General features: G+C 35.8%; 1 protein-coding gene across 4 annotated transcripts in view; it reads left to right on the top strand.

Annotated features, from left to right (window-relative positions):
* Window positions 1-21,190, top strand: part of sqa (spaghetti-squash activator) — a 282,797-nt gene that overhangs the window by 33,129 nt on the left and 228,478 nt on the right. The window contains exon 1 of one of the 4 annotated variants that reach the window (XM_067771742.1): window positions 257-398. The exons of 2 other annotated variants lie outside the window; for them this stretch is intronic. The gene's annotated coding sequence lies outside the window, so the exon portion shown is untranslated. Of the gene's footprint in view, window positions 1-256; window positions 493-21,190 lie in introns of those variants that run through there. One more of the 4 variants, XM_067771747.1, reaches the window with a different exon arrangement.

Below are 21,190 nucleotides of genomic sequence, written 5' to 3'. Positions count from 1 at the left end.
AGTGCACAAATACAACAATAATATTTATTTGAAGCATACTATGCAAAAGCGAAAGAAAAACTACTCAAGACATTACAAAAAAAGTAAAAATAAAAACTGAAAATTTTTTAAACACAAACAATGCACTGGCAGTTTGCAGCGAACACAGACAACTAACACATACATACATGAACACTTACACACTTGATAGCCAAGAAAATAGATTTCGCAGTATTTTCGAAATTTCGAAATTTTTAATTTAGTTGTGCGGCCAAAGAACGCGAGAGCGGACAAGCGGTGCATTTTAAGTGCACAATTAACAAATTGAAAAGAATCAGAGAAAATGAATAGTGAAAATTTAATTAAATATCTAAAATTAAATAGCTTTAAAAAAATTTATTTGTTTATGTTTCCTAAAAGTATGACACAAAAGTTTGTAATAAACAAAGTTTTTTAATTTACAACAAGAAAAGCAAAGACTAATTTAACTTACAAGTGCACACGCGCCGGGCTGTATGAAAAAAAATTAAATCTGTGTTTTAGTATTAGTGGCGCCACCAATACACATGCAATAACAAAAATTGCAGTGACTATAGTCTATGTGGCATGTGCAGTGTTGCCAGTTTGCTTCGTTTTCGACTTTGAATTGTTGTGGTCACTTAGTTTTAGTTAGTTAGTTTTTGTAACTACGAAAAAGCTCAGTGTCACACACTTGTTGGTGCCATTGTGTCTTACACAGTGTTTATTTCGGAGCTTTCAGTGTGTCAAAAAGAAAGAACTTTTTATTTTTAAGTTAAGAAAGCTCCAAAAAAATATTCCCAAAAAACTTCCTTTTTGGGATTTTATTTCAAAATATTTTCGTTTGCGTTCTTCTATGAACAATGTGAGATTTTGAGGCAGAGGAAAAAAATGATGAAATATTTTTTTTGGTTTATCTGCAGTTCTAAAGTGAAGAAATAAATATCAAAAAATATCCTTTTGTGGATTTTCGTTCTTCAAAACGCGGAAATTTTTTTTTTTTTAATTTTCAACGCTTTGGTGAAAAAAATCTTTTGAAAAATTTCCCTCTTTTTAACTTTGCACTTGAGCATCAAAAAATTTGTCCAATAATTTCCTTTCTGTTATTTTTTTTTTTAACTATTCTCGATTACATTCTTCTGCGAACATTGTGTGAGTTTCAATTACAGGAAAAACCAAAGGGATGAAATATTTTGTGTGTAATTTATTGGTTTGGTAAAAAATTTTTGAAAAGTTTCGCAAAAAAATCCCGGTGGCATTTTTTTTCTAGCTGGCACAGGATTTCTTTTTGCGTTGGTGAAAAAATTTCTTGACAAATTTCCCAAAAATGTCCCTTTTTTCATTCTATTACATACAATGCATAATTTAAGTAAAGTAAGCACCCGAAAATTTTCCAAAAAAATCTCTCTTTTTTGGATTTTATTTTTGATTCTTCTCGATTACATTCTTCTAGGAACAATGAGAGATTTTGAAACAAAGGAATAAAGATTGAAATATTTATATATATTTTTTTTAATACTTGGGTTATTTTCAGCTGGAGAGTAGAAAGAAAAATATATAAAACACCCCTTTTGGGATTTTTATTTTTTTACTCACCGAAAAATTTGTTTGAATTCTCAATGCCCTTGAAAAAAAGTATGCCCAAAAAATTTCCTTTTAGGATTTTATTTTTAAATATTTTCGTTTGCGTTTTTCTACGAACAATGTGAGATTTTGAGGCACAGGCAGAAATTATGAAATATTTTGTTTGGATTATCTGCAGTTCTAAAGTGAAGAAAAAAATATCTAAAATAACCTTTTGGGGATCTTCATTCTTTAACTCGCTTAAATATTTCTTTTTAGTTTTCGAAGCTTTGGTAAAATAATCTCTTGAAACGTTTCCCTCTTTTTAACTTTGCACTAATTGCAGAGCTCCAAAAAATTTGTCTTAAAATTTCCTTTCTGGAATTTTTTTAAATTATTCCCGATTACATTCATTACATATTGCGAACAATGTTTTCTTCTACGAACAATGTGTGATTTTGAGTTACAGGAAAAACTAATGGGATGAAATATTTTTAATGCTTTGGTAAAAAAACTTTTGAAAAGTTTCGCAAAAAAATACCGATTGGACTTTTTTGCTAGCTGGCAGTGAATTTATGTTTACTGGCTTTTAGCGGTGATTAAAAAATCTCTTGACAAATTTCCCAAAAATTTCCCTCTTTTCATTGTATTACATACAATGCATAGAACTTTTTAGTTTTAAGTAAAGCAAGCTCCAGGAAAATTACTCAAAAATCTCTCTTTTTTATCAGATTTTTGATTACTCTCGATTTCAATCTTCTAGGAACAATGTGATATTTTGAGACAATGGATGAAATATTTTGTTTGGGTTATTTGCAGCGGGAAAGTAGAGTAAAATTTATCAAAAACATCCCTTTTGGGGTTTTTATTCTTTTACTTGCGGAAGTATTTTTTGTATTCTCACTGTTCTCTTTTGAAAAAATTTTCCTAAAATTTCCATTTTGGCTACTTTTTTTATTCTGGATTGCGTTCTTCTACGCAAGGTGTGTGATTTTGGGATACAGAAAAACGAAAGGGATGACATATTTTGTATGTGATATTTAACGTTCTAAAGTGAAGAGGAATTTATTAAAAATATATCTTTCGGGATTTTTATTTTTTTATCTCGCGAAAACGTTCTTTTTTTCTTTTGAATTTTCAAATGCTTTGGTGGAAGAACCTCCTGAAAAATTTCCCGAAATTTTCTCCTTTGGGACGTTTCTTGTTTGCAGAAAATTTTTCAAAAAATTTCCTTTTCGAGATTTTGTTTGGAACTAACGTTGCATCGATTATGCTACGTACAATGTTTGATTTCAAGATACATGGCAACAGATACAAGTTTCCACCTGCGGAAGCTTTCATGTTGATGATGAGTGGGATTGGACTTAACACTTTCTTCGGCGGTGCGCTGGACTACGCACATAGTGACTCCGATCTCGGGACACATTTTGTCCGATAGTCTTGATATATGAATCTAACGGCCGTTTTACATAAACGATTGAGTCGCATTGCTCCGTTTTGATGCTATAGCATAAATATGAAACGACTGGCCGCTTTGCATGCATAGAAGCGATGAAAGCGTTTATGAGAAACTATTTTTACGCTCTTGTTTAAAATTTCACGGAAATCAAGTCGTTTAATAGGGAAATATTAGGAGCTGCCTGATTAGGAGAATTTTTCTACACGCGGCACACACTGAGGGCACTCGCAATGTACCAGACTGTCTCCGAGTGTAAGTCTGGCAAACACCCCGGCCCACGGGAAGAAACTTTTGTGACCATACACTAACAAAAATGGCTTAATTTTAAATAAATGTCTAACGGAGTAAAATATCAGCTGCAACGGTGCTATGCGAAACTGACTTTAACCTATAATAATAAAATGTCTCGTCAAGAAACGTATTTAATCCAGGTATTCATAAATTTTTTGAAAGCTTAACATAAATTTCCCTTCAAAAAATTACTGTTTTAATAAAGCCTAGCTAAATCTTTTTTAATTTAAAATCAAAACGATTTCACCAATAATAATCGACCGTTTCCGCAAAATTTCCCAAAAAATTCCCTTTTTGGGATTTTTTGTTTTTTAACTTCAAAACTACAAAATTTCTTATAAAACTTTCGGAAAAACATCAATTTTTTTTTAACATTTTTGTGTTAAGAAAAGAAGAACTTAATTCATAAAAAATGTAACAGTTGTATTATACATATGTTTTAGGAAAGCACGTATTCCAAAAAAGTCCTGAGATCTCGAATACCTGAAATATTTTTTATAAGAAACTTTATTTATGGAATACCGATTTTAACGTTCTTCAAGCCTCTGACCGCTTGTATCGAAAAATACCCTCAACATCCTAATTCCGCAGCAAGTCGTTATGCTTGCTTTCAGAGAAATTTTACATCAGTCTTGGCTATATATCTTATCAAAAATAAAACATTTTTGACATTCGCTAGTATGTCACTAAACATTGTACCTAATTTATTTCGCCAACAAAACCCAATCACCTCAGCGTTTGTGCGTTGGGTCAATTGCATGCTGGATTCTGTGGACGCCAAACTGGTTGCCACCAATTTTTCTTTTACATCTCGTAGGCAGATGTTTTTTTCATGCTGCTAAAACCGCAGCTGATGTACCAGTTGCTCTCAATCATCATGTCCACTAGTGCAATTTGCGCCCGTTTTTAACGCGAAAAGCCTTGTTTGTATATACAGAGAAACCCCTCTTAAGGGACATCTTCCTTAGCCGAACAGCTTTTCATGCACCATATTTAAGGTAAACTTTTTAGAAAAATTACCTTCGTAAGGCGGGGACTCTCTTGGCCGGCCGCGGACAGTTATTTGATATAAAATGGGATGGAACCTCTACCGAGTGGTCACGAATCTCTTATCAGCGGACACCTCTCGTGGATGTACGCGAACTCCTCGTATGCGGACAAAATGAGATTATGAATATTAATATATACGTTTGAAAAGCATCGTACTGGTTGCGGACATTTGTATTTGCCAAATGAAAGAACGAGTTTTGTCTTAAATAAATATGTACTCACGTTTAAGAAGTCTCAAAGGCTGTCGCTACTAAGTATCGCTTTAATACAAATGAAAAGTAAGGCTTTCAGATTGCCTAAAATTAAGTTAAATTGAGCTGGTTTGTCCTTAAGGACTTGACATAAACTGAACTTGTACATCCACGACATTGACGACCAAACTGAAAACCCCTCATGAACAATGACCTATGTTATGAAATGACTATGTCTTATTGGAAAATACTATAAAATTGCTAGGGACCACCCCATTAGCGGCTTCTAGACCTTAAAATTTTACTTTGTTATCTTTGACACCTTGCATTTCTTACAGCTTGCTTTCACTTCTTTCCTACCTGGTTAATCATGTATAGTTTTTGTCTCCTTTCCCAATTCATCCACCTTTTCGGTATCATCTATCACGGCCCTATAATGATTGTAAGATTCTCGCTGTTCCAATTCTTTCAAGTGTACTCTAAAACTCTTTTAGTTGTTGCGCTATGCTAGATTATGGCTCCAATCACCGACTGATTGTCATACATGGGTTAACGCGAATACATCTCTCATTAAAAAGAGAGGGGTGTTGACTCATGACGGATATTCTGACTGGACACTGCCTTCTGGCGTCTCATGCCTTAAATTAGACTTGGTCAGTGATAGCAGATGTAGGAAGTACGGGTTGGTGGAGGAAACGATCGAGCACGTTTTGTGGTCATGCCCTGCGTTTGCCAGGCTAAGACTCCTGCTATTAAGAGTGATACAGCTGTCTGATCTAGAAGCAGCAAGCGGCATAAGTCTCAGAAATTTTTCAGTATTTGCCAAGATTATGGAGTTATTTTATAACAAACGTCCAGCTTTTTGATAGCATTTTTCAGTTTGGTCGTTAAATTAACTTCTGGTGACACTACGCACTCATTTAGCCTAGCGAGTTCCTCATGGACCGGCCACTTCAACCTAATCTAACCTAACGCGACTGCAGTTTGTGCAGTTTTTTTCAGTATCTGTGCCAGCTTTTTCCAACTTGTTATCACTGTATCGCAACAGTATATTATATGCCATAGATACCATGAGTATCGTATTTCGCTACATTTCGACTCCAATGAGTGGAAATATATCTTGGGTGAACAAAAGTTGACTAACGTTGAGTGTCCGCCCATGGAAGGTATCACTGTACATATTTATATAGTGATTCCTCCCTGCATATGTGCCAAATATGTTCACTCTTCTACTCCTTATAATTTACAACTTCAAATTACAAAATTTCTAATGCCGTGCTTTTTTTCCATTCCAGCTGCAATTTCATCAGCCATATATCCGTAATGAACTTTTTTCTTTCATCGTTCAGCATCTCTTCCCGTCTGTCACACATTCAATTTACTCTGCGTCAGTTATAAATTAGATAGTACTCTGAATGCTCGAGTTTAAAATTTATTATAGCGTCTGGCGACTATTTTTTCTATTTAACAAACAAACAATTCGTTGTTAGAAAACTTTAATTCGTTATACTTCACAAATATTTCCTCTTCTACTTCCTATTTTACTACCTTTATATTAAGTCCCTTTAATATTTTTCCCCTCATTTCCATACGACACTTGATACTTAGAACATAGTTCATATCTGGGGGAGATTACAATGCAAGTGAAAAAAATCCGCTAGGTGGCGCACGGGTCGAGATATACAGAAAATTAATTTTAAAATGGAAATTTTTCGATCGACTTTTAACTAACTTCTCGGTGATCCAGAGACATGCAACTTAGCACATGGTTTGCGAATCGATGGTAATACAATTCGTGACGAAAAAAATGCCGCCAGGTGGCAGACGAATCGAAATAAACGAAAATCCCTGAATATGGATTAAGCGATGAAACTTGGTAGGTGAGTTGAACTAATGACGCAGAATAGAAAATTAGTAAAATTTTGGACAATGGGCGTGGCACCGCCCACTTTTAAAAGAAGGTAATTTAGAAATTTTGCAAGCTGTAATTTGGCAGTCGTTGAAGATATCATGATGAAATTTGGCAGGAACGTTACTCTTATTACTATATGTCTGCTTAATTAAAATTAGCTAAATCGGAGAACGACCACGCCCACTTTTTAAAAAAAAAATTTTTAATTCAAATTTTAAAAGAAAAGTTAATATCTTTACAGTATATAAGTAAATTATGTCAACATGCAACTCCAGTAAGGATATGTTACAACAAAATACAAAAATAAAAGAAAATTTCAAAATGGGCGTGGCTCCGCCCTTTTTCATTTAATTTGTCTAGGATACTTTTAATGCAATAAGTCGAACAAAAATTTACCAATCCTTGTGAAATTTGGTAGAGGCTTAGATTCTAGGACGATAACTGCTTTCTGTGAAAAAGGGCGAAATCGGTTGAAGCCACGCCTAGTTTTTATACACAGTCGACCGTCTGTCCTTCCGCTCGGCCGTTAACACGATAACTTGAGCAAAAATCGATATATCTTTACTAAACTCAGTTCACGTACTTATCTGAACTGACTTTGTTTTGGTGTAAAAAATGGCCGAAATCCGACTATGACCACGCCCACTTTTTCGATATCGAAAATTACGAAAAATGAAAAAAATTCCATAATTATATACCAAATACGAAAAAAGGGATGAAACATGGTAATTGTATTGGCCTATTGACGCAAAATATAACTTTAAAAAAAAAACTTGGTAAAATGGGTGTGACCACTGCCATATTAAGTAGAAGAAAATGAAAAAGTTTTGCAGGGCGAAATCAAAAGCCCTTGCAATCTTGGGAGGAATACTGTTCGTGGTATTACATATATAAATAAACTAGCGGTACCCGACAGATAATGTTCTGGATCACCCTGGTCCACATTTTGTTCGATATCTCGAAAACGCCTTCACATTTACAACTAAGGGCCACTGCCTTTTGAAACCCTCACTAATACCTTTAATTTGATACCCATATCGTACAAACACATTCTAGAGTCACCCCTGGTCCACGTTTATGGCAATATCTCGAAAAGGCGTCCACCTATAGAACTAAGGCCCACTCCCTTTTAAAATACTCATTAACACCTTTCATTTGATACCCATATCGTACAAACAAATTCTAGAGTTACCCCTGGTCCACCTTTATGGCGATATCCCGAAAAGGCGTCCACCTATAGAACTAAGGCCCACGCCCTCTTAAAATACTCATTATCACCTTTCATTTGATACTCATATCGTACAAACAAATTCTAGAGTCACCCCTGGTCCACCTTTATGGCGATATCCCGAAAAGGCGTCCACATATAGAACTAAGGCCCACGCCCTCTTAAAATACTCATTAATACCTTTCATTTGATACCCATATCGTACAAAATAAATTCTAGAGTCACCCCTGGTCCACCTTTATGGTGATATCCCTAAATGGCGTCCATCTATAGAACTATGGCCCACTTCCTCTTAAAATACTCTTTAATACCTTCCATTTGATACACATGTCATACAAATACATTCCAGGGTTACCCTAGGTTCTTTTTACAACATGGTGATTTTCCCTTACTTTGCCTCCACAGTTCTCAACTGAGTATGTAATGTTCGGTTACACCCGAACTTAGCCTTCCTTACTTGTTATTCATTATTTTGATTTTATAAAATTAAGTACTTTTTAAAGCAGTTATAAAGTAGATATTGTTGCCTTCAAAATAAAACTAAAGTTAATAAGATGCGACGAGTGGAACCAAAGATATAACATTTTGAATGTAGGCAAGTTTGCTTACCCATCGAATCTGAGCACATGTAGAGCTCTGAAAAAAAAATTTTCGAGGAAATCCCGATACAGGTATTTACTTATTTCGTGCGAGGAACTTAAAAAAAAGTTTGAGTTGAATCAAAATTATGAAATCTCAAAATTTGTTCGATTTGTAAAATAATGACCAATATATTAATTGTTGAACTTTTATTGTTTATTGCACAACTTGTTGAATTTATACATGCATTTTTTAAACGCTAACCAAATGAATTTATAATACTATAAGTGTAACTGAAATTTTGAGTACACGTATATAACTTTCTTTATTTCTGGAATTGTTCCTAAAGGGGAAGACTACCGAACTTTTAACTCTGAATCTTGGTGGCTGCCTGTTGTTCTTCTAGGGGACTTCTTATCGCAAGGGGCCGGCATGTTTATGCCCACGGTCCAAATCATAAATATTTTAAGTAGCCCTAGTATGCGAGATGTTAAAATTATGTTAACATCAACTGTTTGACTACTTTTGTCAACGTCTACAACGTCTACGCTTTGGCGATGTCGAGTAATGGAGAAGATTTAACAATGAGCTGTACGAGCTTTACGCTGACATCAACTAAATCCATCGAATTAAAACGTTGCGGCTGGGCTGGATAGGTCATGTTATGCGAATGAAAGATGACGCTCCGGCTAAGAAAGTGTTTCTATCGGAACACGCTTATGGGAGCAGCGGAGGGGAGCGGCGTCCACTCCGCCGGAAGGACCAGGTGGAAAACGATTTAAACTCCCTTGGAGTGACCAGTTGGCACCAGTTGGCAGAGAGAAGAAGCGACTGGCACGCCTTGTTGAACGGTCATAACTTTTTAAACGGTTAAGCGCCAATTAAATAAGTAATTGATGATCCCTTTATGGGATAAGCACATAAGGGCAATCGTATTTTTGCGAGAAAGTAAAATGTCATAAAAAAAAAGCTGCCAGCCGATAATCGGTTGCAATTTTTGCACCAGCCCGGCCAATTTCATCGGTCGATTGCCATTTTTAGGTTTATCGGTGGCTCAGTAAGTGTATCTTAAGGAAATGATAAAAGAGGGGAACAGTACAACCTTTCTCAATTGGACCCTGCCTTTTTAAGAAAACCTCTTGTTTCGATTTATTGGGCCACGTAAGTTCGAGTAGTGTAGTTGCTTTGAATTGAGTGCACTGCTCCCAACTATGGGTTTCTGGTAGCATACAATAGAACATATTAGCATAGCCAATCAAACTAATTAAGTCTACCCATTGTACATTTCTGTATTTATTCATTAAAAATACGGTTATTGCACACATATCAATTTAATAACGCAATTCAGCTGTGCAAACACATACTTATATAAAGAAACAAATACAAGGAAATTTTCTTTTCAAAAAGTATAGCAAAATATTCTGTTAAACCCGCGTTCTTTTTTTCGCTCAAACGTGCGTAAAAACCTTGAGCTTGTTTAATTGCAAATATGTTTGTTTAACTAATTAAAAACTAAGGAAATATTAAAAGCAGCATGACGCAGATTGGAAGAGAAGCTCGGCCTAAAATCTCTTCGCAGGTTATCGCGCCTTGCATTTATTTATTTATTTATTTTTTTTTTATAATGAACCGAATGAAAACAAACAAGATTTTTATACTCAGTTGAGCAGAGCCCACAGAGTATATTAACTTTGATTGGATAACGGTTGGTTGTACAGGTATAAAGGAATCGAGATAGATATAGACTTCCATATATCAAAATCATCAGTATCGAAAAAAAATTTGATTGAGCCATGTCCGCCCGTCCGTCCGTCCGTCCGTCTGTCCGTTAACACGATAACTTGAGTAAACTTTGAGGTATCTTGATGAAATTTGGTATGTAGGTTACCAGGCACTCATCTCAGATCGCTATTTAAAATGAACGATACCGAACTATAACCATTTGTGAAATTTGGTTGGGGCTTAGATTCTAGGACGATAAATGTTTTCTGTGAAAAAGGGCGAAATCGGTTGTAGCCACGACCAGTTTTTATACACAGCCGACCGTCTGTCCTTCCTCTCGGCCGTTAACACGATAATTTGAGCAAAAATTGATATACCTTTACTAAACTCAGTTCACGTACTTATCTGAACTCACTTTGTATTGGTATAAAAAATGGCCGAAATCGGACTATGACCACGCCCACTTTTTCGATATCGAAAATTACGAAAAATGAAAAAAATGCCATAATTCTATACCAAATACGAAAAAAGGAATGAAACATGGTAATTGGATTGGTTTATTGACGCAAAATATAACTTTAGAAAAAAGATTTGTAAAATGGGTGTGACACCTACCATATTAAGTAGAAGAAAATGAAAAAGTTCAGCAAGGCGGAATCAAAAGCCCTTGGAATCTTGGCAGGAATACTGTTCGTGGTATTATATATATAAATAAATTAATGGTACCCGACAGATGATGGTCTTCGTCACCCTGGTCCACATTTTGGTCGATATCTCAAAAACGCCTTCACATATACAACTACCACCACTCCCTTTTAAAACCCTCATTAATACCTTTCATTTGATACCCATATTGTACAAACGCATTCTAAAGTCACCCCTGGTCCACCTTTATGGAGATATCTCGAAAAGGCGTCCACCCATAGAACTGAGGCCCACTCCCTTTTAAAATACTCATTAACACCTTTCATTTGATACCCATATCGTACAAACAAATTCTAGAGTCACCCCTGGTCCACCTTTATGCCGATATCTCGAAAAGGCGTCCACCTATAGAACTAAGGCCCACGCCCTTTTAAAATACTCATTAACACCTTTCATTTGATACCCATATCGTACAAACATATTCTAGAGTCAGCCCTGGTCCACCTTTATGGCGATATCCCTAAATGGCCTTCCACTTATAGAACTATGGCTCACTCCCTCCTAAAATACTCTTTAATACCTTCCATTTGATACACATATCATACAAACACATTTCAGGGTTACCCTAGGTTTATTTTCCTACATGGTGATTTTCCCTTATTTTGTCTCCATAGCTCTCCACTGAGTATCTAATGTTCGGTTACACCCGAACTTAGCCTTCCTTACTTGTTTATTTTGTAGCTTTAATTTCAATTAAGATGTATTGTCGTTATTTAAAATTCCTGAAATTTTGACTGAAAAGTGTTTGCTTATTTTTTACTAACACCACTCAATTGGGTATAAATAGCGCTCACAAAATTAATCTCGGGGTAGTTTAAACTTAAAAATTGGTTCGAAAAGTCTTTAAAAAAATGGATTCTCACATTTATTTCATTATCCTGTTTGTCGCGCTAACCTGCAATTTCACATTTACGGATGCGCAGTTTCGTATTACAAATGGTAGAAATATAACAATAGAGCAGAGTCCGCATTTGGTTGCTGTATTTCATTTTCTCGTCTATAGATGCGCTGGTACCTTAATTAGTAAGAATGTGGTGGTTACCGGTGCGCGTTGCCCAGTAGAAGGGAACCTGCTCGCCGTACTAGCTGGTGCAGCCGATGTACGTGACATAAAGGCAGGAATAGGGCAAAAATTCGATGTGTCAAAGAGATTTCGCAGTAATTTTAATGCAGCAACAGACACTATGGATATATCTGTTCTTATATTGCATAAGAATGTTGACGAGAATGATGCCGTTAAACCAATACCACTTTGCGGTGTTAAATTATTACCGGACAGAGTGATGCAAGTTAGTGGATGGGCTTCAGATGCTAATACTCCTCATCTTGTTCTCCAAACAACTGATTTGCGTATAATGGCAAAGTCGGAGTGCGAGAGTCTTTTTCGGAATGGTATACCAAAAACAATAATGTGTAGTGCTGGATGTAGTGAAAGTTGTGTGTGTGATGGAGATGTTGGAGCAGGGGCCCTTGTGGAAGGACAACTTTGTGGGGTGGTACAAAGCTCTTGTCAATACCCCGGTCGTCACAGTTTATTTACAGATGTATCAAACCTAGATGTTAGAATCTATTTAAGAAACAAAATAAGATACGCAGAGTCGTTACAAAAGAAATGTCGAGTGGAATATCACCCTTATTCGACTGAACACCGAATTTTGAAATAATTTTAGATAAGGCGTTTTGGAAACATTAGTTAAGATATGGTGATATTTTTGTCTTGTATCATGTAATTATAAATGGTTATGACAAGTAAATAAATATTTTTGATTGTATGGAATTAAAGTGTGGCGCATGTAAATGAATTAAGTTGTGAGACCAAACTTTTATTAGGACTGCAAAATTCCCTGGTGTATGAACAGATCATGAGAAAACAAAAATTGCATAATAACTACTTTAAGACCCTGGCAAACTCAGCGTAAAACAGCGGAACCAACCAACTCCAACCAAGTCAACGTTATCGGTTATTGCAGTCATAGAATAACGCCTTAGTCATAACGATACCATAGCCAACCAATTAGTTTTTTCTTTTTCCTCATTTAAATTTTTTGCGTTGGCGAATTTATTCACAAGTTGGAGATTCTGTTTTTCGTATTGAAATTTTTAACATTTTTTATTTTATGAAGTTACTAGCTTATGCCCGCGGATTTTCCCCCACCTTTCTATAAAAAAATGCTGGCTACGCGCAACTGGCTATGGGTAAAACATGAGTTGGTAAGATTGATTTCTGCTACAGCTAATGACTGTTGTTGTATGATATATTTTTATTTTTAACAGGATTCCCCTCGCATTGATGAGGTTGATAATTGAGTTGCAAAAGCCCTGAAGCTAAAAAGGTTTGTATTGCGCTCATCAATCCCTTGATTCGCAGCTAATGATCGTCCTTGAGCTTCATTGATAGGGATAGGAAATTTGAGGCATTTAAAATTGAAAAGACAAATCTATCGGCATCAATGGAATCCTTGGTTTTAACCTTTTTTGTTTTCGAAATTTTCCGATGAAATGAATTGCTTCAATGACATTCGTAAAATTTTTGCGACGAAAACCCTTGTCCCACTATATAAGCGTGGAGAATCGAAATAACGAAGCATAAATATTGCGATACTATGGGCCCTTTTTTAAGGATCAATCGATGAGGAGAAATTTCTGATGGCTCAAAAGAGCAAACAAACTCAATCGGATATGCACAGCTTGGGACTCTTCCACGACTGTGTTAATAGAGTGATAAGTTGTCATGGTTCTAGTGATATTAACATCTTCATTTTAAGGTGCCTAAAATGCCTTTTCTCAAAGCCATTTATAGTTTGTGAAGATAGATTCAATATTTGGAAGAGAGATTAGCTATTAAAGCTTCAGGTGATGTCATAATTTCTCAAAGCTTGCAGGAAAAGAAATCAAATCTGTTAGTAAAGAAATGGGAATTTTGCCATAATTAATTTCCAGAAGTTGTTTAGCGATAGCTGCTGCTGAAGTGTTTCCGACAAATTGCCCTACCATATTTCTAAGGAGAGCAAATTTTTGTACGTAAAACCGTCTATAGACGAAAAAGCACGCATTTACTTCAACTGCGGCTGTTTCAGCATGTAACAGGAAAGCACCACCTTTGCGATGGTCATTACACCTTAAATTCTTAAGGGTTTGGTCTAAAACTTGCAGCGACTGTTTATGAGTCTTGGTGCACACATCTCACACCATCACTTTTACCTGACCGCTTACTTATGTTCCACATCAGTGTATCAGATGTTTGCAGACAGTTGTCATTTAAATGCGGAGTTGTACGTCCACCACACAAAGGGTATCCGCGATAACTGAAAAAGCAACTGCCATAGTGATTTCTCTTTTTGCTCTTACATCAGTTAATATGAAATTAAACGGAAATGTTTTTTTCCGGTTCCTCCAGGCATATCCAAAAATACCAACCCTAAAGATAACATAAAATGTTACTAAAGGAATAACAGCCAAACCCAAATCTGCAATCAAACTTTAGGTGTAAAATAACCTAAGTTTTTAAGGCAGCCATAGTTCTGAAAGTCCCTTTTGTCTTGTTTTTTTTTTTTTTTCAATTCCATGTATTACTGGTGCTGTTAGGAATTAACGTCATACAACTCGTAACCAATTTTCATTATTCCATTTGTGTGGTAGGTGCCACCCCCTTTTTTGCTTTTTTATATTGAAGCTATATTCAGCCTATGACCATCTTTGAAAGGTATCTAGTGGGTTGTGCAAATTTAGTTGTGATCGGCCGATCCGTTTAGGGCGCAACCCGATTTATACCTACATATAAACATTCGTAATTTTAACTTTATATATATGTAGATAGAAAATGTGGATAGACTGAAGTTAACAAAAAATTTTAAGGGCGGAAGATTACTAAACATCCAAAAGGAATAACAGCCAAACAACTCTGTAGTCAAACTTTAGCTGCTATAATAACCTAGGTTTGTACGGCAGCCATAGTTCTAAAAAATCCCATTTTAAGAAGGTTCCACGCCCCCTTTTCCCCAATTCCACATTTCACTGGAGGTGTTAGGACTTAACCTCATAAAGCTCCTTACCAATTTTCACTATCCTACCATTACTACATCCAGAGATATGCAGTATTATAAATTCCATTTATATGGGAGGTGCCACGCCCCCTTCTCCCCACCCCACATTTTCTTGGGGCGTTAGGGATTGACCTCATATAACTCCTTAATGAATTTCAATGTTCTAGCATGAATACCTTCAGAGTTATGTAGTAAAAAATATATATTTTTTTATGGGAGGTGCCACGCCCCTTTTATATATCGATATTATTTTTAGCCTATGACCATCCCTGGAAGGTTTCTAGTGGGTTGAGCTAATTTCGTTGTGATCGGTCGATCCGTTTAAGACGCAACTCAATCTATACCTACATACATACATAATTTGAATTTTATATATGTGATGCGGTCTATGAAAAGGTGGCTTATAACTCAAACAAATTGTCCCCTTTTTTCTCGTTTCGATAATTTTTGCGACGCTCTTTCACTAGAAAGTCCTGTACTAAAAATGTAGAGAAAGAAGAGCACAAATGAAAGACGATGAAGTCTTTGGTTCCTTCGATGCCATTTTGATGGCTGCTGTAGCATCCTCAAATTTTTTTGTTATCATTTTTTTCGATGGCAATGAAGCCAAAATATCGGTCAGAAACTGACACTTTTGCATAGGCCAGGCCCCTTATATAGATCACATTTTTAACCCTCCAGCGAAGAATCAATCTTGCCAATAAATGCTACTTTGGACTAGGTAGGCAATTGAAAAGTAGAGTACTCTCTCGGCGAACGAAAATCATACTCTACAAGTCACTTATCGTACCCGTCCTGCTATATGGGGCAGAAGCATGGACCATGACAACAGCAGATGAAGCGGCTTTTGGAGTGTTAGAGAGAAAAGTTCTTCGAAAGATTTAAGGACCTCTACGCGTTGGCGATGGCGAGTACCGAAGAAGATTTAATGATGAGCTGTACGAGCTATACGCAGACATCAATATAGTCCAGCGAATTAAATGCAGCGGCTGCGTTGGCTAGGCCATGTTATGCGAATGAAAGATGATGCTCCGGCCAAGAAAGTGTTTCTATCGGAACCCGCCTATGGAAGCAGAAGTAGAGGGCGGCCCCACTCCGTTGGAAGGACCAGGTGGAAAACGATTTAAACTCCCTTGGTGTGACCAATTGGCGCCGGTTGGCGGAGCGAAGGAGCGACTGGCGTGCCTTGTTGGATGGCCATAACCGTTTAGACGGTTAAGCGCCAATTAAGTAAGTAAGTAAGATTAGCGGGGAATAAATTCAACACATCTTAGTCTTGTCGTCCGGCCAGACGAAATTTGACACTTTGAATTTTATCCATAAATATCTGAATTTCTCGTTGCACACTGTGATTACCCAGAAAAAAGTTTGAATTTTTATTTATACATTTTGAAATGAATACGAACTATGAGATCTTATAGGCTTAAAAATATGTTCGTCTAGCAAGACGACCACGCCAAAATGTGACATAATCAACTTTGGTACAAAAAAAAAAGATAAAATAAAAAGAAAGAAATATCGATTTCCGAATTATTACAAAGACCGCCTCTAAACTTAAAAAGTCACTAAAGCTTTTCATGATTGGGTGGGTAGCAGCAAAGTTATTCACGAAAATAAAGCCTTCTCATCTGGCCAGACGCCACAATCTATCGGAGGGTTAAACGCTTTTATTTAGCTTGACTCTGTGTAGCGAGCGTTGTTTACGAATTTTGTAATTGAAATTTATGAAACCTCCCGATAAGCTACAAGCTTGAAACTTGAAATATAGTTCAGAGCCCAATGACAATGCAATAAATAGAATAAGATACTCGAAATATTTCAAAAAATCGTATTTTTGGTCCGATTTTGTTCATATTAGAACACATATTACATCTTGTCTTATCTTAATCGGTTTCGAATGAAATTTGGCACACATATAGCCAATAGTCTAGAAGGATATAAGGGGAAGTCCCCGCTCCCTACAAATAGTTATAATTTAATTATTGTATTTTTTCGCCTTTGTGACTGAATCACGCCAGAACGGCTACACGGATTATGGTGAGCTTTGCACACTGAGTATATTAACTTTGATTGGATAACTGTTGGTTGTACAGGTAAAAAGGAATCAAGATAGATATTGACTTCCATATATCAAAATCATCAGTATCGAAAAAATATTTGATTGAGCCATGTCCGCCCGTCCGTCCGTCTGTCCCTTAACACGATAACTTGAGTAAATGTTGAGGTATCTTAATGAAATTCGGTACGTAGGTTCCTGGCCACTCATCTCAGATCGCTATTAGAAATGAACGATATCGGACTATAACCACGCCCACTTTTTCGATATCGAAAATTTCGAAAATCCGAAAAAATGCGATAATTCATTACCCAAGAGGGATAAAGCGATGAAACTTGGTAGTTGGGTTGACCTTATGACGCAGGATAGAAAATTAGTAAAATTTTGGACAAGGGGCCTGGCACCGCCCACTTTTAAAAGAAGGTAATTTAAAAGTTTTGCAAGCTGTAATTTGTCAGTCGTTGAAGATGTCATGATGAAATTTGGCAGGAACATAACTAATGTTACTGTACATGTGCTAAATGAAACTGAGCAAAATCGGATGAAGAACACGGCTACTTTAAAAAAAAAATTTTTTAAGTCAAATATTAACAAAAAATTGAATATCTTTACAGTATATAAGTAAATTGTGTCAACATTCAACTCCAATAATGATATGGTGCAACAAAATACAAAAATAAAAGAAAATTTCAAAATGGGCGTGGCTCCGCTCTTTTTTCATTTAATTTGTCTAGAATACTTTTAATGCCATAGGTCGAACAAAAATTTACCAATCCTTGTGAAATTTGGCAGGGGCATAGACTCTATGACGATTACATTGTTCTATGATAATGGACGAAATCGATTAAAGCTACGCCCAGTTTTTATACACAGTCAACCGTCTGTCCTTCCGCTTGGGCGTTAACACGATAACTTGAGCAAAAATCGATATATCTTTACTAAACTTAGTTCACGTACTTATCTGAACTCACTTTATTTTGGTAAAAAAATGGCCGAAATGCGACTATGACCACGCCCACTTTTTCGATATCGAAAATTACAAAAATTTCAAAATAAAATTAAAGAAAACAAAACTTTTTTAAAAATAAGCTTTTATTATTGGTTAGTAAAATTAACTAAAAAGTAAAAAATAAATTGACTGTAAAGAAATATAACACTTTATAAGTTCATTGTGACCTTTAACTATAATAAGGCTTTTCCGTCTGCGACAAAAAAATTTCATATTGTACATAATTACATATTTTTAACATAAAAACTTAACACCTAAATTATTAAATCTTACAGTTTATATCACATTCCTAATTGTTCTAATAAAAAGCGTGTTAAATCTTGGTGGTATAATTAAGAACACTTAGGACATCCTTTTCTTGCTATCACAATGTAACACGATTTTATTAGATCAATTAGGACTGTGATATAAACTGTAAGATTTAATAATTTAGGTGTAAAGTTTTAATGTTAAAAATATATAATTATGTACAATATGAAATTTTTTTGTCGCAGACGGAAAAGCCTAATTATAGTTAAAGGTTACAATGAAGTTATTAAGTGTTATATTTCTTTACAGTCAATTTATTTTTTTACTTTTTAGTTTGTTTTATTAACCAATAATAAAAGCTTATTTTTAAAAAGTTTTTTTTTTAATTTTATTTTTTACTTTTTAGTTCGTTTTATTAACAAGTAATAGAAGCTTGTTCTTAGAAAAGATTTTTCCTTAAATTTAATTTAAATATGATTTTTTTTAATTTTTATTAAGGTAAAATTAGGGTAAAATTGTTTAAATTAGTTATGTAATCTTTACTTAGTTATTTGTAACGTTTCTCATCCTATCCATTTCTTTTAATGCATCAACATTACAAGGTTTCTTCGAAGTCAGCTTTGAACAGTCAAGTTCTGCTATTCGAGTGTTAACTAACTTAAAATCATATTTTATTGTGACTTTGCCTATGTGACGTTCAGTTTACAACTACTAATTGCAGATCTCTACTCTGTTCCATCGCCAAAAATCTGTAAACCAAAATCAAGTGCGCAGAAAAGAATGCAACAAAAAGTATGCAACACTTAGCGATAACAGCCTAACTTCTACGTTTGGTGCATACACAAACAAAGCAAAGTTACCTGCGTTCTTGAGGACTTAGGCTTTTATTGCCTTGTGAACACAAATCTTTACCGATAACTCTGTTATCGATTAATTTATCGAGTTCTCGCAAAGTAATATTACATTGCCATCGGAGTTATACATGTGTGCAAAATTTTAGCTCAATCGGACACCGGGAAGTGTATCGAATTTAACTTGCACGATTTGATTACAGACAACAGCCAAGTGAAAGTAAATAAAAGCTTATACAATGCTATAATTCTAAACGGAATGCGTAAAAAGGGATGAGAAATTGTAATTGGATTGGTACGTTGACGCAAAATATAACTTTAGAAAATACTTTGAAAAGTGGGTTGACACCTACCATATTAAATAGAAGAAAAACAAAAAGTTCTGCAGGACGAAATCAAAAGCCCTTGGAATCTTGGCAGGAATACTGTTATAATACGTCGTATGACATATATAAAAAAATTAGCGGTACCCCACAGATGATGCTCTGGGTCACCCTGGGCCACATTTTTGTCGATATCTCGAAAACGCCTTCACATATGCAACTAAGGGCCACTTCCTTTTAACCCCTCATTAAAACCTTTCATTTTTAAACTCATATCGTACAAACACCTTATAGAGTCACCCCTGGTCCACCCGTACGACCTATGCAACTAAGGCCAGCTCCCTTTTAAAATACTCATTAACACCTTTCATTTGATTCCCATATCGTACAAACACATTCTAGACTCACCCCTCTTCCACCTTTATGTCGATATCTCGAAAAGGCGTCTACTTATAGAACTAAGGCCACTCCCTTTTAAAATACTCATTAACACCTTTCATTTGGTACCCATATCGTACAAACGCATTCTAGACTCACCCCTGGTCCACCTTTATGACGATATCTGGAAAAGCCGTCCACCTATAGAACTAAGGCCCACACCCTTTCAAATAGTCATTAACACCTCTCATTTGGAACCCAAATCGTACAAACGCATTCTAGACTCACCACTGTTCCCCCTTTATGTCGATATCTCGAAGAGGCCTCTACTTATAGAACTAGGGCCCCCTCCCTTTTAAAATACTCATTAACACCATTCATTTGATACCCATATCGTACAAACACATTCTAGAGTCACCCCTGGTTCACCTTTATGGCGATATCCCGAAATGTCGTCCACCTATAGAACTATGGCCGACTCCCTTTTAAAATACCCTTTCATACCTTCCATTTGATACCCATGTCATACAAACGCATTCCGGGGTTACCCTAGGTTCATTTTCCTACATGGTGATTTTCCCTTATTTTGTCTCCAAAGCTCTCAGCTGAGTATATACTGTTCGGTTGTTTGAGTAAACTTCGCACTGTAACCAAGTTTTAAACTATATTTCAGGTTTCAAGTCTCTGAACATGCATGAAGTTAGTTAAAAATCGATTGCAAGATTCCCAATTTAAAAACAATATTCTCAATATCTCGATCCATGCGCCACCTAGCGGAATTTTTTGAGTAAAATATTACATTGGCACCGAGAGACCAAGAGAGTTGAAATTTGGCACTAAGAAGACAAAATTACTTTAACATACTTTAAGAACAGGGGGAAAATTGCGATCGATTTTCGGGTAACTTCCCGATGAGGTACACAGTCAGAGTACCTCATCGGGAAGTTACCCGAAAATCGATCGCAATTTTCCCCCTGTTCTTAAAGTATGTTAAAGTAATTTTGTCTTCTTAGTGCCAAATTTCAACTCTCTAGGTAACCGGGAAGTTAGCTAAAAATGGATTGAAAAACTCCCGAATTAAAATTAATTTTCCTAATATCTCGATCCATGCGCCACCTAGCGGAATTTTTTGATAAAATATTGCATTATCATCGGGTTCTGACTTACGGCTCAAGTTTCATATCTTCAGCTCACCGGGAAGTTACTCAAAAATCGGTTGCATGATTCCCCTCATTTTCAAGGATTTGCAGTTATCTTACTTAGCGCGCCATCTAGCGGAGTTTAGTTTTCTGTAAATTGTATTGATACCGGGTCTCGAACTATGTGCTAAGTTACAAGTCTCTAGGTAACCGGGAAGTTAGTTAAAAATGGATTGAAAATTCCTAAATTAAAATTAATTTTCCTAATATCTCGACCCATGCGACACCTAGCGTAATTTTTTTGATACAATATTGTATTGTAACCGTGCTCTGACTTACGGCTCGTGTTTCATATATCCAGCTCACCGGGAAGTTACTCAAAAATCGATTTCAAGATTCCCCTCATTTTCAAGGATTTGCCGTTATCTTACTTAGCGCGTAGCCT

The sequence above is a fragment of the Eurosta solidaginis genome, chromosome 3 (assembly GCF_040869045.1).
Source record: "Eurosta solidaginis isolate ZX-2024a chromosome 3, ASM4086904v1, whole genome shotgun sequence".
NCBI lineage: Eukaryota > Metazoa > Arthropoda > Insecta > Diptera > Tephritidae > Eurosta > Eurosta solidaginis.
The sequence above is the reverse complement of the archived record's forward strand: the minus strand, read 5'-3'. Positions and strand labels throughout refer to the sequence as shown.